This window comes from Schistocerca serialis, chromosome 7, assembly GCF_023864345.2.
Source record: "Schistocerca serialis cubense isolate TAMUIC-IGC-003099 chromosome 7, iqSchSeri2.2, whole genome shotgun sequence".
In the NCBI taxonomy this organism is placed as follows: Eukaryota; Metazoa; Arthropoda; class Insecta; order Orthoptera; family Acrididae; genus Schistocerca; species Schistocerca serialis.
In genome coordinates, this window is record NC_064644.1 from 147045939 (window position 1) to 147070686 (window position 24748).

The window sequence follows — 24748 nt, forward strand, 5'->3', positions numbered from 1 at the left end:
GTGACTCACGTCGATCATAAACAGTCTTTTTCAATCTATCCCAGGCTCGCTCAATAGAGATTTTTGTGTGGAGAACATGCTTGCCATTCTAGTCAAGCGATGTCGTTATCCCGAAGAAAGTCGCTCACAATATGTGCGCGGTGGGGGCGCGAATTGTCATCTACGAAGAGGAATGCCTCGCCAATATGCGGCCGTCATGGTTGCGCTATCGGTCGGAGGATAGCATTAACGTACAGCCGTTACGGGGCCTTCCATGACCACCACGTCGCCCCACATACTGCTACCCCAAAACAGCAGGGAATCTCCACCTTGTTGCACTCGATTCACAGTGTGTCTAAGGAGTTCAGCCTGACCAGGTTGCCTCCAAACACGTCTCCGACGATTGTCCGGTTGAAGGCATGTGCGACACTCATCGGTGAAGAGAACGTGACGCCTATCCTGAGCGGTCCGCTCGACATGTGGTTGGTCCCATCTGTACCACGCTGCATGGTGTGGTGGTTGTAAAGACTGACCTCGCCATGGACGTCAGGCGTTGTTGTCACGGATCCTCCGAGCCATAATCCGTAGGTAGCGGTCATCCACTGCAGTAGTAGCCCTTGGGTGGCCTGAGCGAGGAATTTCATCGACAGTTCCTGTCTCTCTGTATCTCCTCCATGTCCGAACAACATCGATTCGGTTCACTTCGAGACACCTGGACACCTCCGTTGTTCAGAACATTTCCTGTCATAAAGCAATAACGCGGACGCTATAGAACCTCGGTATTGACCGTCTATGCATGTTTGAACTACAGACAACATGAGCCGTGTACATCCTTCCTGGTGGGATAAATGGAACTGGTCGGCTGTCGGACCCCCTCCGTCTAATAGGCACTGCTCATGCATGGTTGTGTACATCTTTGGGCGGGTTTAGTGACATTTGTGTACAGTCAAAGGGACTGTGCCTGTGATACAATGTCCACAGTCAACATCTATCTTCCGGAGTGCTGGGAACTGGGGTGATGCAAAACTTCTTTGGTGTGTGTATTTGTGGAATAACTAATATTTGTACCACATCGGCCAGTCTGGATAATGTGAACACACCTATGATTTCTATCAATGAAATTATCATCATTGATGTCTCCACACTTGTGATCCAATGACCTCATTGTCGACGGAAATTTAAATCCTAACTTTCCTGTTCTCTTAATGGAACTGGGATTTGATACAGATTTCGTTACCTAATGCAGTTTGTGTTGTGATACATTGACAATGCATGTCTTGTCACATTCTTAACCTGTGGAGTGCAGTTCAATTTATGAAACGCTTTCTTGAGGACGTACACTCCTGGAAATTGAAATAAGAACACCGTGAATTCATTGTCCCAGGAAGGGGAAACTTTATTGACACATTCCTGGGGTCAGATACATCACATGATCACACTGACAGAACCACAGGCACATAGACACAGGCAACAGAGCATGCACAATGTCGGCACTAGTACAGTGTATATCCACCTATCGCAGCAATGCAGGCTGCTATTCTCCCATGGAGACGATCGTAGAGATGCTGGATGTAGTCCTGTGGAACGGCTTGCCATGCCATTTCCACCTGGCGCCTCAGTTGGACCAGCGTTCGTGCTGGACGTGCAGACCGCGTGAGACGACACTTCATCCAGTCCCAAACATGCTCAATGGGGGACAGATCCGGAGATCTTGCTGGCCAGGGTAGTTGACGTACACCTTCTAGAGCACGTTGGGTGGCACGGGATACATGCGGACGTGCATTGTCCTGTTGGAACAGCAAGTTCCCTTGCCGGTCTAGGAATGGTAGAACGATGGGTTCGATGACGGTTTGGATGTACCGTGCACTATTCAGTGTCCCCTCGACGATCACCAGTGGTGTACGGCCAGTGTAGGAGATCGCTCCCCACACCATGATGCCGGGTGTTGGCCCTGTGTGCCTCGGTCGTATGCAGTCCTGATTGTGGCGCTCACCTGCACGGCGCCAAACACGCATACGACCATCATTGGCACCAAGGCAGAAGCGACTCTCATCGCTGAAGACGACACGTCTCCATTCGTCCCTCCATTCACGCCTGTCGCGACACCACTGGAGGCGGGCTGCACGATGTTGGGGCATGAGCGGAAGACGGCCTAACGGTGTGCGGGACCGTAGCCCAGCTTCATGGAGACGGTTGCGAATGGTCCTCGCCGATACCCCAGGAGCAACAGTGTCCCTAATTTGCTGGGAAGTGGCGGTGCGGTCCCCTACGGCACTGCGTAGGATCCTACGGTCTTGGCGTGCATCCGTGCGTCGCTGCGGTCCGGTCCCAGGTCGACGGGCACGTGCACCTTCCGCCGACCACTGGCGACAACATCGATGTACTGTGGAGACCTCACGCCCCACGTGTTGAGCAATTCGGCGGTACGTCCACCCGGCCTCCCGCATGCCCACTATACGCCCTCGCTCAAAGTCCGTCAACTGCACATACGGTTCACGTCCACGCTGTCGCGGCATGCTACCAGTGTTAAAGACTGCGATGGAGCTCCGTATGCCACGGCAAACTGGCTGACACTGACGGCGGCGGTGCACAAATGCTGCGCAGCTAGCGCCATTCGACGGCCAACACCGCGGTTCCTGGTTTGTCCGCTGTGCCGTGCGTGTGATCATTGCTTGTACAGCCCTCTCGCAGTGTCCGGAGCAAGTATGGTGGGTCTGACACACCGGTGTCAATGTGTTCTTTTTTCCATTTCCAGGAATGTATTTTTCAGGGTCGTTAATTTTAGTTGGACGAAAATTATGAATACTAAGTATAAAGAAGACAAAGACATGGCTAACTTATACGGTCCAGTCACGTCAATGTAACCGCTGCCCATATTTGACGTCAGCGTGCAGTAACCACGCACATATGAACAAACGGAGGAGAGTGTCTCAAGTTTGTCAGTGGGACGCGGAAAACAGCAGTCGTTGCCATAATGCGGGAACGGAGCGATTTCTCTGACGCCCTTGCTTTCGGGACATGGGTGGAAGCAGTTATGAAACTGACTTGTTTGTAAACTGTTTGCGTACCGCGGTGGTTAAAGTATACAGTGCACGGGGAAATGAAGCCGAGGGAACTATAACGAACTACTGGACGTAGATGACAGGAATTAAAGATGGATACGGGAATGTGTACGGACGAAGAGATCTGTAGCTGTTGAGTAAATAAAATGGTTCTAATGGCTCTGAGAACTAAGGAACTTAACAGCTGACGTCATCAGTCCCCTAGACTTAGATCTACTTAAACCTAACTAACCTAAAGACATCATACACATCCATGCCCGAGGCATAATTTGAACTTGCGACCGTACCGGTCGCGCGGTTCCAGACTGAAGCGCCAAGAACCGCTCGGCCACACCGGCTGGCAGCTGTTGAGTAGCTGACCGCCTAGATCAGCCAACAGGCAATCCGTAGTGTCTCCTGAATGACCGTTCGGCGAACGTTGCTGTGTAAGGGTATCCGCAGCAGGCGTCTTATTCGTGCATCCATGCTGACTGCTGTTCATCGGTGACGAATGCTGGAATCTCCACGACAGTACTGTAAGTGGTCGTCCAGTGAATTGCGACAGGCAGCCTTCTTTCTTGAATCACATTTTATACTACATCGGAGAGACGTTCAGTGTCGCATACGGCGTGAAACGTATAAAAGCAAACACTACTGCAACAGTCTTTAGAAGGGTCCTGTCGTGAAGAGGGTCCAGGCCAGAAGCATGAAATAAATCAGCAGACTGATTGAGGGAAATCTTGGAACTTTACCTGTGGAACATAGTATTACTTGGAAATAAAATAAGAGTAATGGAAAATGTAAGGGACAAGGAACTGAGAGCTTCTTATATGTAGTGCAAGAATGGGATGTTATAAATTTACTTATAATATTAACCGAATTATCGATTAATCAGTTTATGTTCAAGGATGAATATAACAATATAAAATGGAAAGAGATACAGGTTGACACAACAATTTATACTGGAAAATATTCTCTGGATTAAATGAATAATAAATGCACCAACATTAAAGATTATGGGAAAGGCAAGTAAGGAAATATTTCAGGAAGTCTGAATCATTTTTATCGTCAGTAGATGATTCTTAAAGGAGTGAATTCAACGTAAAAAAGGATAATTTCTGGAGGACTCTAACGGGATGTTGTACTACCATAAGTATTTACAATATGTATATGAATGAACTAGAGAGTAAACTTGGTAGTTGTACAAGGCATTTTACAGACAGTTACGTTGCCAGCAGTTGATCTACAACGCAACGAAACGTTAGGCAATTGTGTAATGGCCTGTAGTGGATGATCATTAGTGCACGGATTACCAGATAAATGAATGTAGAAGATAGGCGAAGAGATGCATTACAGTTCCATTACGCTGCTGGTGTAAAACCACTGGAAACAGTAACAAGCGTAAAATCCCTAGGAATAACCGTCAGCAGCTATCTAACTAGGAATGGCCACGTAAGATAAATTGTAGGAAAAGCATAAGAAGGCTGAGATTTATTGGATGAACTGTAAAATTCATACTCTAAAGAAGTGGCAAGTGGTTTATAAAATATTTGTGGGACGTATTCTTGAGTGTTGTGGTTTAGTCTGAAACCCTTACCAAAAAGATTTAACGGAATGATTATAGAAGATCCAATGAAGAGCTGCAGCTTTCATCAAGAGATCAATAAGGAAGTGACAGAGTGTTACGGAGATGCTGAACAAAGTCCAATGTCAGTCGCAACAAGGTAGGCGTTGTGAGTAAAGAAGAAGGCTACTGTTGAATTTCTGGGTGCGTATGTTCGAGGACGAGTTGAACTACAAGTTACTACCTCCGACGTATGTCTCACAAAATGATCATCGCGAAAAATCAGAGACATTAGAGCTCATACTGTAGTTTATCGACAGTCGTGGAAAATGATTATATTGTCGGAGGCATCTGCCTCCACACACGTAATGCGGCTTGCGCAGTACACATGCAGATGTGGTTACAACGAGAGGTACATGAAAAACATTTTACATACGGCTATGTCAACGTCAACGCTCATAGTAATTGAGTTATTTTGTCAACAACTCCTGCGATTAACCCCTACTAGTGATCACGAGAGGTCGAATTCTGTGCGGATGGTCGCAGAGATACTGAGGGAAAAACATGTTTGTCTTCCACATGAGAGGAAACAGAACTCCGACGCCGAGGACAGCTAAGGGCGCTCGTGGCTCCTGGTTATCCACAAGTGGCGGCCAATTACAGGGGAGCTCTTGTGTGCGCCGCCTCGGCCCGGAGCGACCAATTACCAGCGGCCGTGCTGCGATATCAGCCCTCCCAGCTTCTGCCGGGGGACACCCGACCGATCGACAGCCGACACTCCATTCCCTCAGGCTCCGACCAAGGATCAGGATCAAATGGCGCGCAATATCGTCACTTGCTTCAAAGGACGGAAGCCATTACATACACCCAACTAGTTCAGTTATTTGTACTACTGGGTCACTAATGGGCCGACCTGTGTCACATAAATTTTCATTGCTGACCATACTAAATGCAACACCAAGAAGGACCGAGATATCACAGCCAAACCGACTTGGTAGATACAAATTGTACAAAGGTCATTTGATTGAAAATACCGCCACATGTGAAGTGAGGAAGATGACGAAACCAGTACTGAATTTGGCCTTACAATTCTGGTTACAACTGCTGCTGCACGCCTCGGCATTGAATCAAAGAACGGCTAAATGGTTGAGTACAGCAGTCCATGCTGCTTCCACATATTGCCAAAGTTGATATGGTGTAGCAGCAGGTGGTGTACCCCAGACCAGTCATTCTGCAAACATTTAGCAGACGTTTTGATAGACAGGAGACTGGGATGCCAAGGCAGCAGTGCAATCCGATGGACGACGTACCATGTCCTAAACATTATTACGTGTGGTCGCGCATTATCCTGCTACAACATGGCCCTCAGCAAGCTCCGAAGGTATGGGTTTACAGCAGGTTCCAACACTTCTGACATCAACACTGGCCAATTTGGTCAATTAGTGTACTGGAAAAACAGACATAATGTCTTATGGGATAACAGCAATCAGTGATCGCAAATTTTTTTTTTTTATATTATTCATATGACCGGTTTCGGTTCATTCAGAACCATCTTCAGATCTGATATCTAAGTTACAGGAGTAACCCGTCCAATTCAGGAACTTTCACATGCTACGTCACATCAATGTGACGTAGCATGTGAAAGTTGCTGAATTGGACGGGTTACTCCTGTAACTTAGATATCAGATCTGAAGATGGTTCTGAATGAACCGAAACCGGTCATATGAATAATATAAAAAAACATTTGCAATCAAGACGGATTTGAAGTAACATTATAGTGTACTGGCATTGCATCCTATGGGTATGCTGGGGTGAAATCCAGTACCAACTCAAATCATAATTCCGGGTGCAGGATCAGTACGGCGATGTATAAGCCAACAGTCTCTCACCATCATGTCCCCAGACACTAATCCGACCATCGTGGTGGTCTTCGGAAAAAATAGTGTCGTAGCGTTCGGTTGTGCGGGTCCATTCTTCATCGCATCACTGCCGGCGCTAATGCCTGCCATTTTGACTCAGTGGTAAACGCAGCAGTGGACGCTTTGCGGACAGTTCAATCTGCTGCAAACGACGTAGAATGGTACTCTCGGACACGGCTTGTAACGCACCAGACCGAAATGGGTTGTGGTACTGTCGGAGATGCGGCGGAGCGAGCCACCACTGCCATACGCACAGTATACCTGTCACCAGTTACAGTGGTGCAACGAGATGGTGCATTCTGTCCCGCTGTCCAGTCATTCCCTCCTGTGTCCAGCGATTACAGATCTGCATCACAGTTACTTCATTTCATGCGGCACATTCACCGATTTTTCCAGAGGATAATCGGCGGTCCCCATAGGCAGGTAGTCTTCCCCTTTAAAACTCTGAAACGTGCTCTAAAGAAGCTCGCTGTCTTCTACAATGCATATGTGCTAACGGCCGTCTTTTGCTCCTTTATGTAGCGCTTGCACGTCCTGCCACTAAGCCGATGATATGGGCCTGTGCTGAAATGCAAATCACTTACATCTCTCGTCACAGCAAACGCATGCGGCAAATTTCACCTGATTTGGATGCTTCCTTCTAGGTGTTACATTTTGGGTGGCCCGGAGTGTATCTCCTGTTTGAATGAAGACATAACTTAGCACTGAATTTTAACTCACGCACCGAAACTAAAGATTTGTCTTTGCGCCAGTTGTAAGTTGCTGCCTCATGTACTTATGTAAGGGAGACGTATTCTAGTCCCAGGCGCGGATCAAACTGAATCATGGAGGTCATGACAGCTTCACCACAATACAACCAACTATCCCACCAAAATACGTAGAAGAGTTCAAGTTTTACATTTATCAGTTCCCAGTTTTTAGAGCTTAACTTACAGAGATTAAACTACTATGAAAACTAAGCGTCATGAAATTGGAAATCCACGTTTAACACAGGATACCTTGGAACACGTTTGTCTTTCGCATATAGCCAGCGCGGCAATAGAAATTTAATATATTTTCTTATTCCATAATTAAGCGTTCACGTTGATTCTTTATCTACTACATTTTTTTCTGAAATAAAAAAAGACATTTTAGAATGTCCTAAAGGATTATGTACATAGGAGAAAATATTATATTGTAGTTCAAAAGCGTTGCAATGGAAGAAATCCTATTAGTACCTTATTCAATATTCTATATGTCGCCTTATTACTCTGCTACACGCCAACGATCAGTAACTGATATAAAATTAAGCACTAGTATTATCAAAAATCAGTAACTAGGAAAATATATTTTTAACCTGAAACTCTTGGGACCATAAATTTTAATTTTGAAGACATGTAAGACTGTTAAGGCAGTAACGAAAATCAGATCATTTGCAAATATAACATGTTCCGTAGTGAGAGACCGACTTGTGTTTCAAGTTAAATGACGGTGCACGGTTGACGAAGTACGGCTTAATCATCAACATGTTGTACGACTAGTTTTAAAACCATGCACAGTATTATTTGCCACAAAAATCAGTAACTGAAACATAACCAATATCTTCAAGATAGTTTTAATATATTATCTATATATACAGCAATACTCTGCAAACCGCTGTGAAGTGGCAGAGGTTATGTCCCGTTGTCCTATTTACTATGCTTCTTACCATTTAATTCGTGTATGGAACGCTGAAAGAATGATTGAAAAGGGGGTGTGCGTGCTGTAATAAATTCAAACAAGGCCCTCACGATCCTTACGGGAACGATATGTAGGGGATTCTAGGATATTCTTAGACTCATCATTTACAGCCTTTTCTTGAAATATTGTGAGTAGACTTTGCCAGGGTGGTTTACGTTTATGTTCAAGATGCTGGCATTTCAGTTCATTCAACTTCTGTGGAATACTCTTCCGTGGGTCAATGAAGCCTGTGACCATTCGTACTGCCATTCAACTGTATGCGTTTATTATCCCCTGTTAAGTCATGAATGGTAGGATCTCACACAATTGAGCACCGTTCTAGGGCTAGTCGCAGCACTAATTTGTAAGCAATCGCCTTTGTCAACTGATTGCATTTCTCTGATATTTTACTAATAAATCGAAGTCTGCTACCTGTTTTACCCACGAATTAACATACGTGATCGACCCATATCACTTGAAAGAGTTGCAATCAAAGTTTTTGTATGAAATGACAGATTCTAAGTGTGACTCTTTGAACTGTAGTCATAGGATATTACTTTTTTTTTTAAGTGCGCAGTTTCACGTTTTGAATATTTAAAGCAAGTTGACCATCTTTGCACCACTTCGATGTCTTATCTAGGTCAGATTGAACATTTGTGCAGCGTCTTTATCCCTACACTTCGTTATACACAACTGCAGCATCTGCGAACTGTCTGAGGCTACTATTAATACCGTCTGCCAGGTCATTAATATACAGCATAAAGAGCAAGGGTCCCAACATACCTCCCTGTGCTATGCCTGAAGTTACTTCTGCATGTGTCGATGACTGTATATTATTGTATACATTGAGAGGCAAATGGATTTCGATATAGTGGAACGTGAAATTCTACGAAAGAAGTATAGAAATTAGTATTAAAAGAATCGGGCCATTATAACCCAAGGTACATAAATGTAACAGTTTCAGTTATAAAAAAACAAAATAAGGTTTTTTCAACAATTGAGGGTATAATAGGAGGTAATTATAATAGATAAAAATGCATAAGAATGAAGTTACATTTAAATTAATTACAGAAATAAAAATTTCTGGTCAGGCCACGTTGACCCAAGGACTAGAGCAAGGTTTATTTATAACTTAATCAACTGGCCAATCATTAATTTACATGTTCACATATTGCATATTTTGTAAATAGGACATACGCGTATGAGCGTTAAATCCATTCTTCTGTTGTTAGTGTTTGTGGTTTATTATAGGTACAAACTAAACGAACAGGTGCACAGGCTGCCACGCGGGATTAGCCGAGCGGTCTTAGGCCTGTGTGGCTGGTCCCGGCGGAGGTTCGAGTCCTCCCTCGGGCATGGGTGTGTGTGTTTGTCCTTACTATAATTTAGGTTAAGTACTGTGTAAGCTTAGGGACTGATGATCTTAGCAGTTAAGTCAGATACGCTTTCACACCCATTTGAGCAATTTTGAACTGCACAAGCTAATAATTGTAATAAACATATGTCACAAAATCAATGGTTTTACAGGTAAGCTTTATCATGACCAAGTGAACACCTCATACCAGAATACCCGAGAATCAAAACTGCCGATATGAGCTTGAGTATAAACGCATTACGGGTGTTCCACATGGCCACCGTTCATGTGAAGGCAGGCATCAGCACGTGTCCACATTACTGGGTATACGCTTTCAAAAATTCCAGTCATGTTACGAATCACTGACAGTCTTCCACAAGGGCATTGCAGAAGTTCATTGACGCAAACGTGTCTGGAACGCACCTAACCTTACAAATATGCCCACAAAAAAAAAAAAAAAAAAAAAAAATTAAGAAAGATACGTTTTAAAGTGGGAGGACCTAGGAGCCTTTGGTATTGACGGGGCACGACCGATACAATTTGAGCCGATACATTATTTAACAATACGAGTAGTTAGGTATTCTGAGCGATGATAAAATCTAAATAAGGCAATTTATCACTTCGTAATTTACATTTCACTAGCAGTGTTTCGAATTAGACGCAGTTTTGGCCGTTACGAGTTTTGAAACACTGCTGGACCTTATCGGTGCCTAAGGTGTATAGGAAAACCAATAGTTTCCAGTCCTAGGTTATTATTGTTTCATTATTCCATTGCTCTTTTCTCGCTCCTGAAATCGTGGAAAGGCTGTATAGCTGGTTTGATACTACACATGTAATCTTTGTCTAGCTAACTGTGTGTGAGGCACATTAGCGCCAAGGTCTTAGAACTTAAAGTTAGCCAGCTTAAACACAGGGAAGCAATGATCTCCGACATAATAATAAATTTGCCAGCTGCTTATTTCCGACGTGAGGGTGAGGACGTACCGCCACGAGAGAGCGAGGGCCGTGGATATTCCAGGATAAATCACTATCAGCAGAGCCGGACAGCAGTCGTTTGCAGATGCCCGGCGGGCAGCAGCTGCGGAATGAGCGGACCATTCGTTACGGCCAATAATCCGTTGACAGTTTACCGTTAGTTGCCAAGTTCGCCGGCGGCCGTGTCGCTGGTCGCAAGTTCGCCATCTGGCCGCGATCGGACATCCTGCATCCTCTTCCCCTGCCTGTCCGATACAAGGATTTACCGGAGGCTGCTTCTCCGCCGAACTGCCGCCTGCAGGGGCCACTTCTGCCCCCGGAGAGCCCCGCCGCCCGATAACTGGCTTGTATTCAGCCGGTGCCTCCTCCATTGTGAAGGAGAGTACAGGCGACCTCCGAAAACTGAGACGAAACCTGAAACCATCTTCAAAATTAACGCATTGACTGTCTGTAGTATATCAACATTATAGACCATTTTAAACCACTACCATAGAATTTATGACTGTTATATGATTTCAACAACACTAGTGTGCAAAACGTCAGGTCGAAAATAAGATTCCCATAATGTGTAACCCCTAAGTAACATAGCTATATGAAACTGCGACCATACGTACAATGAACCTGAACTGGCCTTCCAGCTAACAAAAAATACATACAACAAAAGTCCCTTTCATGGGGGTCCAAAATTACACATTACAAGACAGTGATTAAGCCAGAAGCACTGTATGCAGCAGAAACACTTAACATGAACTTCAAAGGCCAAATGAAGAAACTTGAGCTAAAGGAGACAAAAATTTTAAGAAAAATCATAGGGCCTAAATTTCAAGAAAATAAGATTATATACACCAAAAATGAAACCCTCCACAAGAAAATTGAAAAACTTTCAGATTTCATGCGAAAAAGGAGAATAAATTTTTATGGTCATCTTCTCAGAATGAATTCCAACAGATTAACTAAACAAATCTATGACTTCTTTCGTAACCGCAAAACGAAACCCAACTGGTTTAAAGAAACCGAGAAACACCTAAAAGAATTAAAGATTTCAGAAAATTCACCTACTGAACGAAAAGCTAAATTAATTACTAATGATGACAACATAAGGTTCGAAGACAAATCCACACAAAAGTCCAAACCCTTCATCTCGGAAGAAGAGAGGAGAAGAAGATCAGAAACAATGAAAACATACTAGTCCCTAAGAAAGGAACAACGCACAAAGAAATTATTGATCCAGATTACCCCAAAGAGGGTGGAACGAAAGAAGAAGAAGAAGAACTGCTATAGAATATTACAAAAAGTAACTTAAAGAAATACGCACTGAGACAAGCTGTAACAACTCTTTTTACACAGTGTCAATAATTACACTGAAGTAACTACCAATTACCACGATCCTGAACAATAAAAAAGTCGGAACATGGTTCTTGATAGTGCGTGTGCACACCACAGACGGCACTGAATGCTCTGAAACGTGCTCCCAGGCTGGCCACAATGTTTTTAATGATTCGTTGTGGTAGGGCGTTCTGTTCTTCCATTAGTGCAGTTGAGTGGTTGGTGCATGAGGACATGTTGCAATTCTTTTCCACAACGCATCCCACACGTTCCCGGAGAGATTTGTATTGGGCGAATGGACCGGCCACTCCACTCACCGAATAGCCCCCAGTTCAAAGAGCGTTGATACCTGCCCTGTTCGATGTACTCAAGCACTGTTAGACATAAAAATGAAGACACTGCCGAACTGATGCATGGAGGCAGGCACTTGTGAAAGGAGCACAGTGACACATTAATATCGACGTGTGAGTGCAGCGAACTGGAAGAAAAGTAGGGCAGTACGTACAGAAAGCATTATGCCTCACATCACCATAGAACATGGACCATAAATGATATGATGTACGACAATGTTCCTCGGTGCATTACGTGGTCTCACCAGTCGCTACTTGGAGTAAGTCCAGAACCACTACCCAGAGTAAATCTGCTCTCATCCTAGAAGACTACGTGATCCGACTCCTCGTTCATCCAGACCCTATTCTCTGTGCACCATGGGAAACGGTGTCACCGATGGGTCAACGGAAGACAGGGTCAGGGTACTGGTCGTTGGGCAAAGATACCAACTCCATGCAGTCGCAGTGCTAATGTGCTGCCTTCCAGACCTGTTAAGTATCATTGCAACTGGACGCACTGTTTGATGTGATTCCCTTCTTCTGTTGTTGCGCAACACCTCCGCTCCTTCCGGCACCAGTTCCTGTGGCTCGAAACACTCCCCTAGTACGTGAAATCGTGCGGTGACAAATATCGCCTAAACAACATTCGTCACCATTTTGTCCTTCCTCCAGTTTTCCCATGATCCGTCTCCGTGTGAAGTGAACTAGATGTTGTTTACGACAATATAATGAAGATTACCACCACAGTGCACAATAACTGTTCGCTTATTGCGTGTTGTAGGGCCAGATTCATTTGGCGAGATACTCACACCGACTTCAAATGGCTCTGAGCACTATGGGGCTCAACTGCTGAGGTCATTAGTCCCCCAGAACTTAGAACTAGTTAAACCTAACTAACCTAAGGACATCACAAACATCCATGCCCGAGGCAGGATTCGAACCTGCGACCGTAGCGGTCTTGCGGTTCCAGACTGCAGCGCCCTTAACCGCACGGCCACTTCGGCCGGCGCACCGCCTTCACGCAACATGATGTACAGCTTTCTGTGCCCAACTGGTAGCTTGCTACCACACTTCCATTCAGTTCCACCCAGCAGTAAATATACACTCCTGGAAATTGAAATAAGAACACCGTAAATTCATTGTCCAAGGAAGGGGAAACTGGGGTCAGATACATCACATGATCACACTGACAGAAGCACAGGCACATAGACACAGGCAACAGAGCATGCACAATGTCGGCACTAGTACAGTGTATATCCACCTTTCGCAGCAATGCAGGCTGCTATTCTCCCATGGAGACGATCGTAGAGATGCCGCATGTAGTCCTGTGGAACGGCTTGCCATGCCATTTCCACCTGGCGCCTCAGTTGGACCAGCGTTCGTGCTGGACGTGCAGACCGTGTGAGACGACGCTTCATCCAGTCCCAAACATGCTCAATGGGGGACTGATCCAGAGATCTTGCCGGCCAGGGTAGTTCACTTACACCTTCTAGAGCACATTGGGTGGCACGGGATACATGCGGACGTGCATTGTCCTGTCGGAACAGCAAGTTCCCTTGCCGGTCTAGGAGTGGTAGAACGATGGGTTCGATGACGGTTTGGATGTACCGTGCACTATTCAGTGTCCCCTCGACGATCACCAGTGGTGTACGGCCAGTGTAGGAGATCGCTCCCCACACCATGATGCCGGGTGTTGGCCCTGTGTGTGTCGGTCGTATGCAGTCCTGATTGTGGCGCTCACCTGCACGGCGCCAAACACGCATACGACCATCATTGGCACCAAGGCAGAAGCGACTCTCATCGCTGAAGACGACACGTCTCCATTCGTCCCTCCATTCACGCCTGTCGCGACACCACTGGAGGCGGGCTGCACGATGTTGGGGCGTGAGCGGAAGACGGCCTAACGGTGTGCGGGACCGTAGCCCAGCTTCATGGAGACGGTTGCGAATGGTCCTCGCCGATACCCCAGGAGCAACAGTGTCCCTAATTTGCTGGGAAGTGGCGGTGCGGTCCCCTACGGCACCGCGTAGATCCTACGGTCTTGGCGTGCATCCGTGCGTCGCTGCGGTCCGGTCCCAGGTCGACGGGCACGTGCACCTTCCGCCGACCACTGGCGACAACATCGATGTACTGTGGAGACCTCACGCCCCACGTGTTGAGCAATTCGGCGGTACGTCCACCCGGCCTCCCGCATGCCCACTATACGCCCTCGCTCAAAGTCCGTCAACTGCACTTACGGTTCACGTCCACGCTGTCGCGGCATGCTACCAGTGTTAAAGACTGCGATGGAGCTCCGTATGCCACGGCAAACTGGCTGACACTGACGGCGGCGGTGCACAAATGCTGCGCAGCTAGCGCCATTCGACGGCCAACACCGCGGTTCCTGGTGTGTCCGTTGTGCCGTGCGTGTGATCATTGCTTGTACAGCCCTCTCGCAGTGTCCGGAGCACGTATGGTGGGTCTGACACACCGGTGTCAATGTGTTCTTTTTTCCATTTCCAGGAGTGTATTATCTTGCTTTCTGTGACTCCTTAGGTTTTATATAGTAGTGTAGAATTCATTCAGGAGTCTTACTTTGAAGTCTAAGTGGCTGGTAAATACAACAATAAACTGTTAAAATGTTTCTAAATTCCCCTAAGAGACTATAGTGACAACTGAGAAAGTTTTATGATGAACAGGCGATGTACCGAAGAAGTAATAATATTGGGTTTACTTGAATAGCATAAAATCAGCCAAATATCGAACAATACTGCGAATCTACATAAATTGCGATTTGAATGATCTACAAGGCTGCTGGTATAACCAATAATTCCTGAAATTTAGTTATACCATTGTTCTTAGTTTTACACATTCATCAGCATGATATCACTGTGATAGATTTTCTGTCAACACAGTTGGAATAGTTCTCTTTCTTCACATGTTCCATATCAATGAAAAAGTCCTAAATTTCGGTTCACATAATTTCCACATTAATTTATAGTGAGACATCCAATTCCGTCTTCAAAGTAAACGTCACCAGATAAATGCACAAACGAATGAACATACTGAAATATGTTTTAGTTGCCAGTTTAACGACTTATGCATAACATCTATCAAGTTACTGTTGAGCTTATACACGGTGCAATTGATAATTGCTGACAATGCATCACTGTGGTTTACTACGTATCATCGCGGTGTAGCGCCAGCTGGGATGACCATTTTATATTGGCTATTTGTGGTTTACCAAGTCCAGAAGCAACCTCAGACTGGCTTAGAAAAGTCACCTTTTGGTTAGAGTTATGAAACATTTTGTTTCGCTGACGGTAATAATTTGAACATTCCCGTGAGCGTAATTAAGGGAATATGACTTTCTAAAATGAAACGAAACGCTTAAAAACACAACAGTCTCATAGTAAGAAGGTGACAGAAATAAAACGACCTAACTGTGAGTTTCACTCTGCTACAATTCACAAAATCTAGAGATAAAATTTCAAAGTTTGCAATTACAACAACGAGGATAGTTTAATATTGAGGAAAGATTTTAGCAAGAATAATACGTGAGCTCCAAATGGTGCAGAGCGACTAAATTGGTGGTTTGGGGGAGCGGGAGAATAGGCGTAGTATTATGCACGTGCTACAACTTAGATGGCTTTTCTTAGGCCAATTTTAAGTTATTTCATGGCCTGATAGACCACAAGTGCCCCGAATAAAATTTTTTATCTTGCATTTCCTCTCAACACTGGTATCTTGTGGATAGTTATCGATTACACCCAGTATGTGGGGCACAAGTTCACAACAGTAGAAAGGCAGTGTATGTTTGGCCGAAATCGTTGACATTAGCATTCCAGAAATGCATGACATCAGCATCATTTTCCTCAGAAATTCTGAAGTCAGCAATTGCCACACCTGCAGTAACATCATCCCCCTCGATCTGAAGTTTTCCTGGCGTGTTTCCAATTTGAACAGTTCTTGGGTATCCGTCCGGGTAGCGTCGTAATTTCTCCACAAATTCAGGTGGTTCCTGACGAATGCTGTGCTGTTCCTCTCGGCGTCCTATATATACTAGCCGTTACCCCCTCTACCGTTCCTCTCCTGGTGTCTTCGGTGCGGCCGGCGCGGCGGCTACTAGAGGTGGTGGGGGAAGCGGCGCCTGGGTCTGAACTGGGGTCTGCAGTCTCCCTGCAGCCGCCGTTGGGGGTAGTCCTCGATCTCTGGGAGCGCATCTTTCTCTCCAGGCTGAGTACAGGGTTCCAAGTCTGACTAAGTTTAAGGTCGCTGTCTTTAATAATTAGATCGCCCTGTAGTCGGATTTCGATGGCCTCTTTAGTAACGCAGTCCCAGAAGTAGGAGGATTGACAGAATATTCTTGTTTTTTCATAGTCCATAGTATGGCCAGTATTTATACAATGGTCAGCCACGGCTGATTTAGTGGCCTGGCGTAATTCGGTATGTTACTTGTGTTCGCGCACCTCTCTTCTACAGCGCGGACTGTATCCCCAATGTATGATTTTCCGCACTGACAGGGAATTTGATAAGCGCTTGGCTTTCGAAGGCCTACGTCATCTTTCACTGAACCCAGTAGAGTCAAAGTTTTTGCAGGGGGTTGGAATATACATTTCACATTGTGTTTACCCTGAATTCTACCGATTTTTCTTGAGGTTCCACGAAGGATACCTTATATAAGCAGAAATAATATGTCATATATGTAGGCTGCCTTCAGTGACAAAAGCGGGTACTCCATGTATAAGCCACTGTCATCTAACGGGAACGCCCTGTGCTGCAGCTCACAATGCATGCAACTTAAAATACAAACTGCCACGACAAAATATGGTCGAGTATGAAATTCACTTTCTTGTTGAGCACTTCGATGATTTCGGGATGGAGAGTGATAAAGTCATCGTCATACTGGAAAGTAGAAAAAACATTTAATTCTCGATGCGAAAAAAACCTAGAGTATCGCTCCAGTTCCTGGATTCACTACGATTCATTCAATCACCTCTTTATAAATTTACTGAGACAACGTATCGGGAGGACGTGCCTATCGCCACAGCCACACATCAGCTGTTACTGAAAAATTCCATGTGAATACCTGTAGACACTTTGCGAAACTACATTGCCTGAAATGACCCGAGTACCAAGCCAATTCATAGGCATTGTGGGACGGGATGTGGAGTATGGGCTCATCATGAATGTTTGGCAGCTTTGGAACATCTCTACTGCAGAGGGATAAGCTAAATTATCTGTGGAGACCGATGTGTGGCTATTCACAGACGTTTTTGAAATACAGAAGTGTGGGCTTCAGTGGATACACTCCAGAGCCTGCCTTCTGTTCCACAGTGTGAGGGCTTTCGTGGAACACAGTGTTAATAAAGACACTTATCTACATCGAACTGTTGACAGATGTTGATACCTCTTTTAATTAGTTAGCAGGTTTTTGCCAATGAGACCACATGTATCCCAGTTGCATTTAAATTGAGTTCTGAGGAGTACAGGTCATCTCACGGTTTGAGCTGCACACTTTACTGGATACAACTGATATCTAACGGCATGCCCCGCAACAAACTCTGACGTTTCGAGGTTTCAAAGCCTGTCTAAAGGTGAAATCAACAAACTGAAGAACGAGATCCAATATGTGGCAGCTGAGCTGGTGAGAAATATTTCCTGGCGTGATAACTGGGATATCGCACCAGTTTGCATGACACACCACTGTGTCCACAGTGCCTCGTCCCACGAAATCATTCTGTTTCCAAGCTGATGACAACACTGGAGAGTAAGGAAAGATACATTCCACACTATAGAAAGTTCCAGCAATGTCGCAGGTTCAAGATGGAAACTGCTAGAATCCCCTGCAACATCTCCTTCGACTAGCGTCCGTGGCTAAAGGAGTGCTTTGTTGCCACTACCGAAAAAAAGGCTTTTTGGGTGCGTGTTTTGAAAAAAAATTTGTATAAATTAAAGAATAATTCAGTTATCGCAAAAACATGGAGACTGTTAGAAACCATAACGAGACTCATTCAAATTACCATTGAGATGGGCGTTATGGAGAAGAGCTGACACTCACAGGCCAAACTGTAAAGGGGTCCACAACTTTCAATAGAGGACTAGTCACTGAAGAGCCTGTCTCTACCAGTGTGTGTATTCTGCACCTGTATAAATTAAACATTTACCATTTCCAGCACGAGTTTGCAAAATCAGAATTCGCTGATACAAAAAGTTACTTAACATGGTTAACATAGATTCATCTTCTGGGTAAAAGACTGCAAATTCATATAAGGTACAGTCCTAAGCATTCAGTCATATCTCGACATGCGGCCGGTAATCCTTACTACAAAACACCTCAGAACGAGAAGCTTACTGGCCTGATGAAAGGAAAGGCAAAGGGTTCATGACTTGTGGAAGTCCTGGGGCTCAGATCAAAGATGTATGTGTATTTTATAGATATGGGAAATGGATAGATTAAATTTAGATATAGTGGGAATTAGTGATGTTCTGTGGCAGGTGGGGTGGGGAGGCTTGCGTGCCTCAGCGACACAGAGAGCCATACCGCAGGTGCAACCACAACGGAGAGGTATCTGTTGAGAGGCCAGACAAACGTATGGTTCCTGCAGAGGGGGAGCAGCCTTTTCAGTAGTTGCGGGGGCAATAGTCTGGATGATTGACTGATCTGGGCTTGTAACACTAACCAAAACGGCCATGCTGTGCTGGTACTGCGAACGGCTGAAAGCAAGGGGAGACTACAGCTGTAATTTTTCCCGAGGGCATGCAGCTTTACGATATGGTTAAATGACGATGGCGTCCTCTTGGGTACAATATTCAGGAGGTAAAATAGTCCCCCATTCGGATCTCCGGGCGGGGACTACTCAAGAGGACGTCGTTATCAGGAGAGAGAAAACTGGCGTTCTACGGATCGGAGTGTGGAATATCAGATCGCTTAATCGGGCAGGTAGGGTAGAAAACTGAAAAAGGGAATGGATAGGTTAAAGTTAGGTATAGTGGTAATTAGAGAAGTTCGGTGGCAGGAAGAACAAGACTTTTGGTCAGGTGAATATAGTGTTATAAATACAAAATCAATTAGGGGTAATGCAGGAGTAGGTATAATGATTGATAAAAAAATAGGATTGTGGGTAAGCTACTACAAACAGCATAGTGAACGCCTTACTGTGGCCAAGATAGACACGAAGCCCACGCCTACTACAGTAGTAATGTTTACATGCCAACTAGCTCTGCAAATGACGAAGTGATCGAAGAAATGTATGATGAAATAGAAGAAATTATTCAGATAGCGAAGGGAGACGAAAATTTAATAGTCATGGGTGACTGTAATTCGACAGTAGGAAAAGGAAGAGAAGGAAACGTAGTAGGTGAATACGGATTGGGGATAGGAAATTAAAGGGGAAGCCGCCAGGTAGAATTTTGCACAAAGCATAACTTAATCATAGCTCGCACTTGGTTCAAGAATCATAATAGAAGGCTGTATACATGGAAGAAGCCTGGAGATACTGATAGGTTTCGGACAGATTATATAATGGTAAGACAGAGATTTAGGTTCAAAATGGCTCTGAGCACTATGGGACTTAACTGCTACGGTCATCAGTCCCCTAGAACTTAGAACTACCTAAACCTAACTAACCTAAGGACAGCACACAACACCCAGCCATCACGAGGCAGAGAAAATCCCTGACCCCGCCGGGAATCGAACCCGGGAACCCGGGCGTGGGAAGCGAGAACGCTACCGCACGACCACGAGATGCGGGCAGAGATTTAGGAACCAGGTTTTAAACTGTAAGGCATTTCCAGGGGCAGATGTGGACTCTGACCACAATCTATTGTTTATGAACTGTAGATTAAAACTGAAGAAACTGCAAAAAGGTCGGAATTTAAGGAGATGGGACATGGATAAACTGACGAAACCAGAGATTGTGCAGAGTTTCAGGGAGAACATAAGACAACGATTGACAGGAATGGGGGAAAGAAATACAGTAGAGAAAGAATGTGTAGCTTTGAGGGATGAAATAGTGAAGGCAGAAGCGGATCAAGTAGGGCTAGTAGAAATCCTTTGGTTACAGAAGAAATATTGAACTTAATTGATGAAAGGAAAAAAATACAAAAATGCAGCATGTGAAGCAGGCAAGAAGGAATACGAACGTCTCAAAATTGAGATCGACAGGAAGTGCAAAATGGCTAAGCAGGCATGACTAGAGGACAAATGCAAGGATGTAGCGGCTTATCTCACTAGGGGTAAGATAGATACTGCCTACAGGAAAATTAAAGAGACCTTTGGAAAAAGTAGAACCACTTGCATGAATATCAAGAGCTCAGATGGAAATCCAGTTCTGAGCAAAGAAGGGAAAGCAGAAAGGTGGATGGAGTATATAGATGGTCTATATAAGGGCGATGTACTTGAAGACAATATTATGGAAATGGATGAAGATGAAATGGGAGATATGATACTGCGTGAAGAGTTTGATAGAGCACTGGCAGAACTGAGTCGAAACAAGGCCCCCGGAGTAGACAACATTTCATTTGAACTACTGACAGCCTTGGAAGAGCCAGTCCTGACAAAATTCTACCATCTGGTGAGTAAGATGTATGAGACAGGCGAAATACCCTCAGACTTCCAGAAAAATATAATAATTGTAATCCCAAAGAAAGCATGTGTTGACAGATGTGAAAATTTCCGAACTATCAGTTTAATAAGTCACGACTGCAAAATACTAACGCGAATTCTTTACAGAGGAATGGAAAAACTGATAGAAGCCGACCTCGGGGAAGATTAGTTAGGATTCCTTAGAAATGTTGGAACACGTGAGGCAATACTGACCCTACGACTTATCTTAGAAGAAACATTAAGGAAAGGCAAACCTACGTTTCTAGTATTTGTAGACTTAGAGAAAGCTTTTGATAATGTTGATTTGAATACTCTCTTTCTAATTCTTAAGGTGTCAGGGGTAAAATACAGGGAGCGAAAGGCTATTTACAATTTGTACAGAAAGCAGATGGCAGTTTTAAGAATCGAGGGACATGAAAAGGAAGCAGTGGTTGGGAAAGGAATGAGACAGGGTTGTAGCCTCTCCCCGATGTTGTTCAATCTGTTTATTGAGCAAGCAGTAGAGGAAACAAAAGAAAAGTTCGGAGTAGGTATAAAGATCCGTGGAGAAGAAGTAAAAACGTTGAGGTTCGCCGATGACATTGTAATTCTGTCAGAGACAGCAAAGGACTTGGAAGAGCAGTTGAACGGAATGGACAGTGTCTTGAAAGGAGGCTATAAGATGAACATCAACAAAAGCAAAACGAGGATAATGGAATGTAGTCGAATTAAGTCGGGTGATGCTGAGGGAATTAGATTAGGAAATGAGACACTTAAAGTAGTAAAGGAGTTTTGCTATTTGGGGAGCAAAATAACTGATGATGTTTCAAGTAGAGAGGATTAAAAATGTATATTTGCAATGGCAAGGAATGCGTTTCTGAACAAGAAAAATTTGTTAACATCGAGTGTAGATTTAAATATCAGGAAGCGTTTCTGAAAGTATTTGTATGGAGTGTAGCCATGCATGGATGTGAAACGTGAGCGATAAATAGTTTACACAAGAAGAGAATAGAAGCTTTCGAAATGTGGTGCTAAAGAAGAATGCTGAAGATTAGATGGGTAGATCACATAACTTATGCGGAGGTATTGAAAAGATTTTGGTAGAAGAGGAGCTTGTGGCTCAACTTGACTAGAACAAGGGATCGGTTGGTAGGCCATGTTCGGAGACATCGAGGGATCACCAATTTAGTATTGGAGGGCAGAGTGGAGCGTAAAAATCGTAGAGGGAGACCAAGAGATGAATACACTAAGCAGATCCAAAAGGATGTAGGTTGCAGTACGTACTGGGAGATGAAGAAGCTTGCACATTATAGAGTAGCATGGAGAGTTGCATCAAACCAGAGTCAGGACTGAAGACCACAACAACAACAACCAAATCACCCAGCTAGGTGTTACGCAAACGGAGAATAGAAATTATTCTGTTCATCTGTTAGTGTGATATATGTATGAGCTACAGCAAAGCTGAATAACATTAAGTCTGACAATGCCCTGAGTACAATGAAAGAGATAGTAATAATAATTAAATGTGTATGTATACAATACTTGCTAACAGTCTTCTTCTTTCTGACTGATCACTTCTGCTGCTGTCAGTGCTCCATACACAACAAGGTACAGAAAGCAAATGATAGTGGCACATAGTCTAAATATAATAATTAAAATTGCGCAAATGGTGGGCGGTTCACTTTGCCAGGAAGAAGTGGAGGGATGCTGTCAGTGCACGATTGCCTGATGCTGATGTCAGCCATTCTGTGGTAGCTGATACTGATGTCAACTCCCCGAGTACTACTGCAGGTGTTAGCGAGTTGGGCCATTTCCTACACTGCTCCTCTACTCACAACCACTGAACCTTTATAGCATAAGCGACAAAATGTATCAGGCATAATCGTCATAATTCCCTGAATACCCTCGCTGTGCAATGAGAGGGTAGTAGATTCAGTCATAAGAGAAAAGAATATATGAAACTGCTGTAGTGATAACACCATAGACAATGATCGCAAGGGTAGTTTGATACAGCATTTCTTAACGCTTTAATAATTTGATAATGAGCGTGGATGGAAAAATTGTCGATTGTACTATGCCTGGAATACATAAGCGTATACATATGGATGTAGTTTACTATAGCTATGCAGAGAAATAGATATTTCAGCAGGATAAATTGCCATGGACATCAGCATCAAACCAGAGTTTGGACTGAAAATTACTACAATAACTACAAAATTTACAATTACCTCAAGCAATCTATAGGGGATCATAAACATTTCATATAGACAAAAACTGCTTTATTTTCTGAACAATTTCTCGCAGACCTGAGTACTTTGTATTATATTAGAAACTGTTGTTATTACTCACCATTTCTTCTTTCATGTAGTATTACTGCTAGATTTTTCAGTTTAATTTTATAAGAATATTTTTCAATTTACGTGTCAATATTGAAACCCAGATCATTTGCAGGGTAGACGGTGCCCTCAGTACTTGTGACTCCTAAACTGACCTGTTTACATAGCCACGAATTATTTAGTGCGGTTAGTGACTTCCAGATAGATAAGTTTACATTCATCCCCTTGCGAGCCGTATGTACAGTCCCTGTTGCTTATGATACGTTAAGCTCTAGTCTTCTGCTTCTTCCCACCCGGTCGACTACGAGCATGTGTGCACAGTAATTAGATTCACAGCCAATTTGTTTCATTTTAGGAGCATTTCGTTTTACTTTTTAGAAATGTACAAAGCACACTACTTTTACCTCGCTTAAGAAAGTAACTCAGCCATAGTGTGCATAACCACTTTTAGATTGTGTCAGTTTACTTACTTTACCCTAGCATTACCAACGGGGGGGCCTCGTAGGCCCACTGACTCAGTTTTTCTATGTTGTATCCACACCCTTTGATATATGAACTTGAAAGCAAAGGTAATTGTTCGTTATTGAATGTACTATTGAGTCATTACAGAATTTCGGAATAAAAATGTAATTAAAATTTATTTACTTGATTTAATGCTCTGTGGGCCTTAGAAGCCCACCCATTGGTAATAGCAAGGAAAGATTTACGAGGTTGAGTCTCTCGTTTCAAATTCTTACCATGAAACGAATTTTGGCATTGTTGCCTTCAGACATATTATTATGAAGCGGACCATTGTTATTTTCAGTGTTTCTGCTGCTGTTGAACCAGCAACATGAGTAGACATCGTTTACGTGATAGTTCCACTGAAAGAGTGCTAGAAGAAGTTTTGAACGAATCAGATTTAGAGGAAAGTGAAGTGGATGATGATGTGGAAGAAATTAGAACTGATTCATCGTCTGAGAATGAAGATGAGGTTGAAGCCAATCCACCAGATGATAATGATATGGAATGTGATAAATTCATTGCAAAAAGTGGACGAGAGTATATTACGAAGCCATCTCGAGAATATCGGCGTTCTGTACAAAATATATTGCGAGAAAGAATGGGGCTAGGACAACAAGGAAGAATTGCGTCTCGGAAAGAGGCTATAGAGCTCTTTTTTACACCTCAAATTATGAATCTAATAAAACTACACTCAAATGAAGAGGCTTCTCGACTAGGTATTCAGCACACAGATGAAGATGAGTTATTTTGTTATATAGGACTCTTGCTAATCATGGGTTCAAATCATGACAATAAGATACCTGTCCAAGATTTATGGTCTTTGCTTCAGGGCCGACAAGTGTACTGTGGATCAATGAGTCGGGCCCGATTTTTCGAATTGACTAAAATATTGAGGTTTGATGATAAGAACACAAGAGAAATTCGTCGCCAGACTGACAAGTTTGCTCCAATGAGGGAAATTTTTGAAAGCTTCAATTCTTCACTTCCATTGTATTTCATTCCTGGTCTACATACAACAGTGGATGAGATGTTGTCTTTGTTCCGTGGTCGCTGTCCATTCAAGGTGTTTCTACAAGAAAAACCTGGAAAATACGGCATTCTAATTCGAATGCTGTCTGATTCTGAGACTAGATATGTGATCAACATGGACATCTATA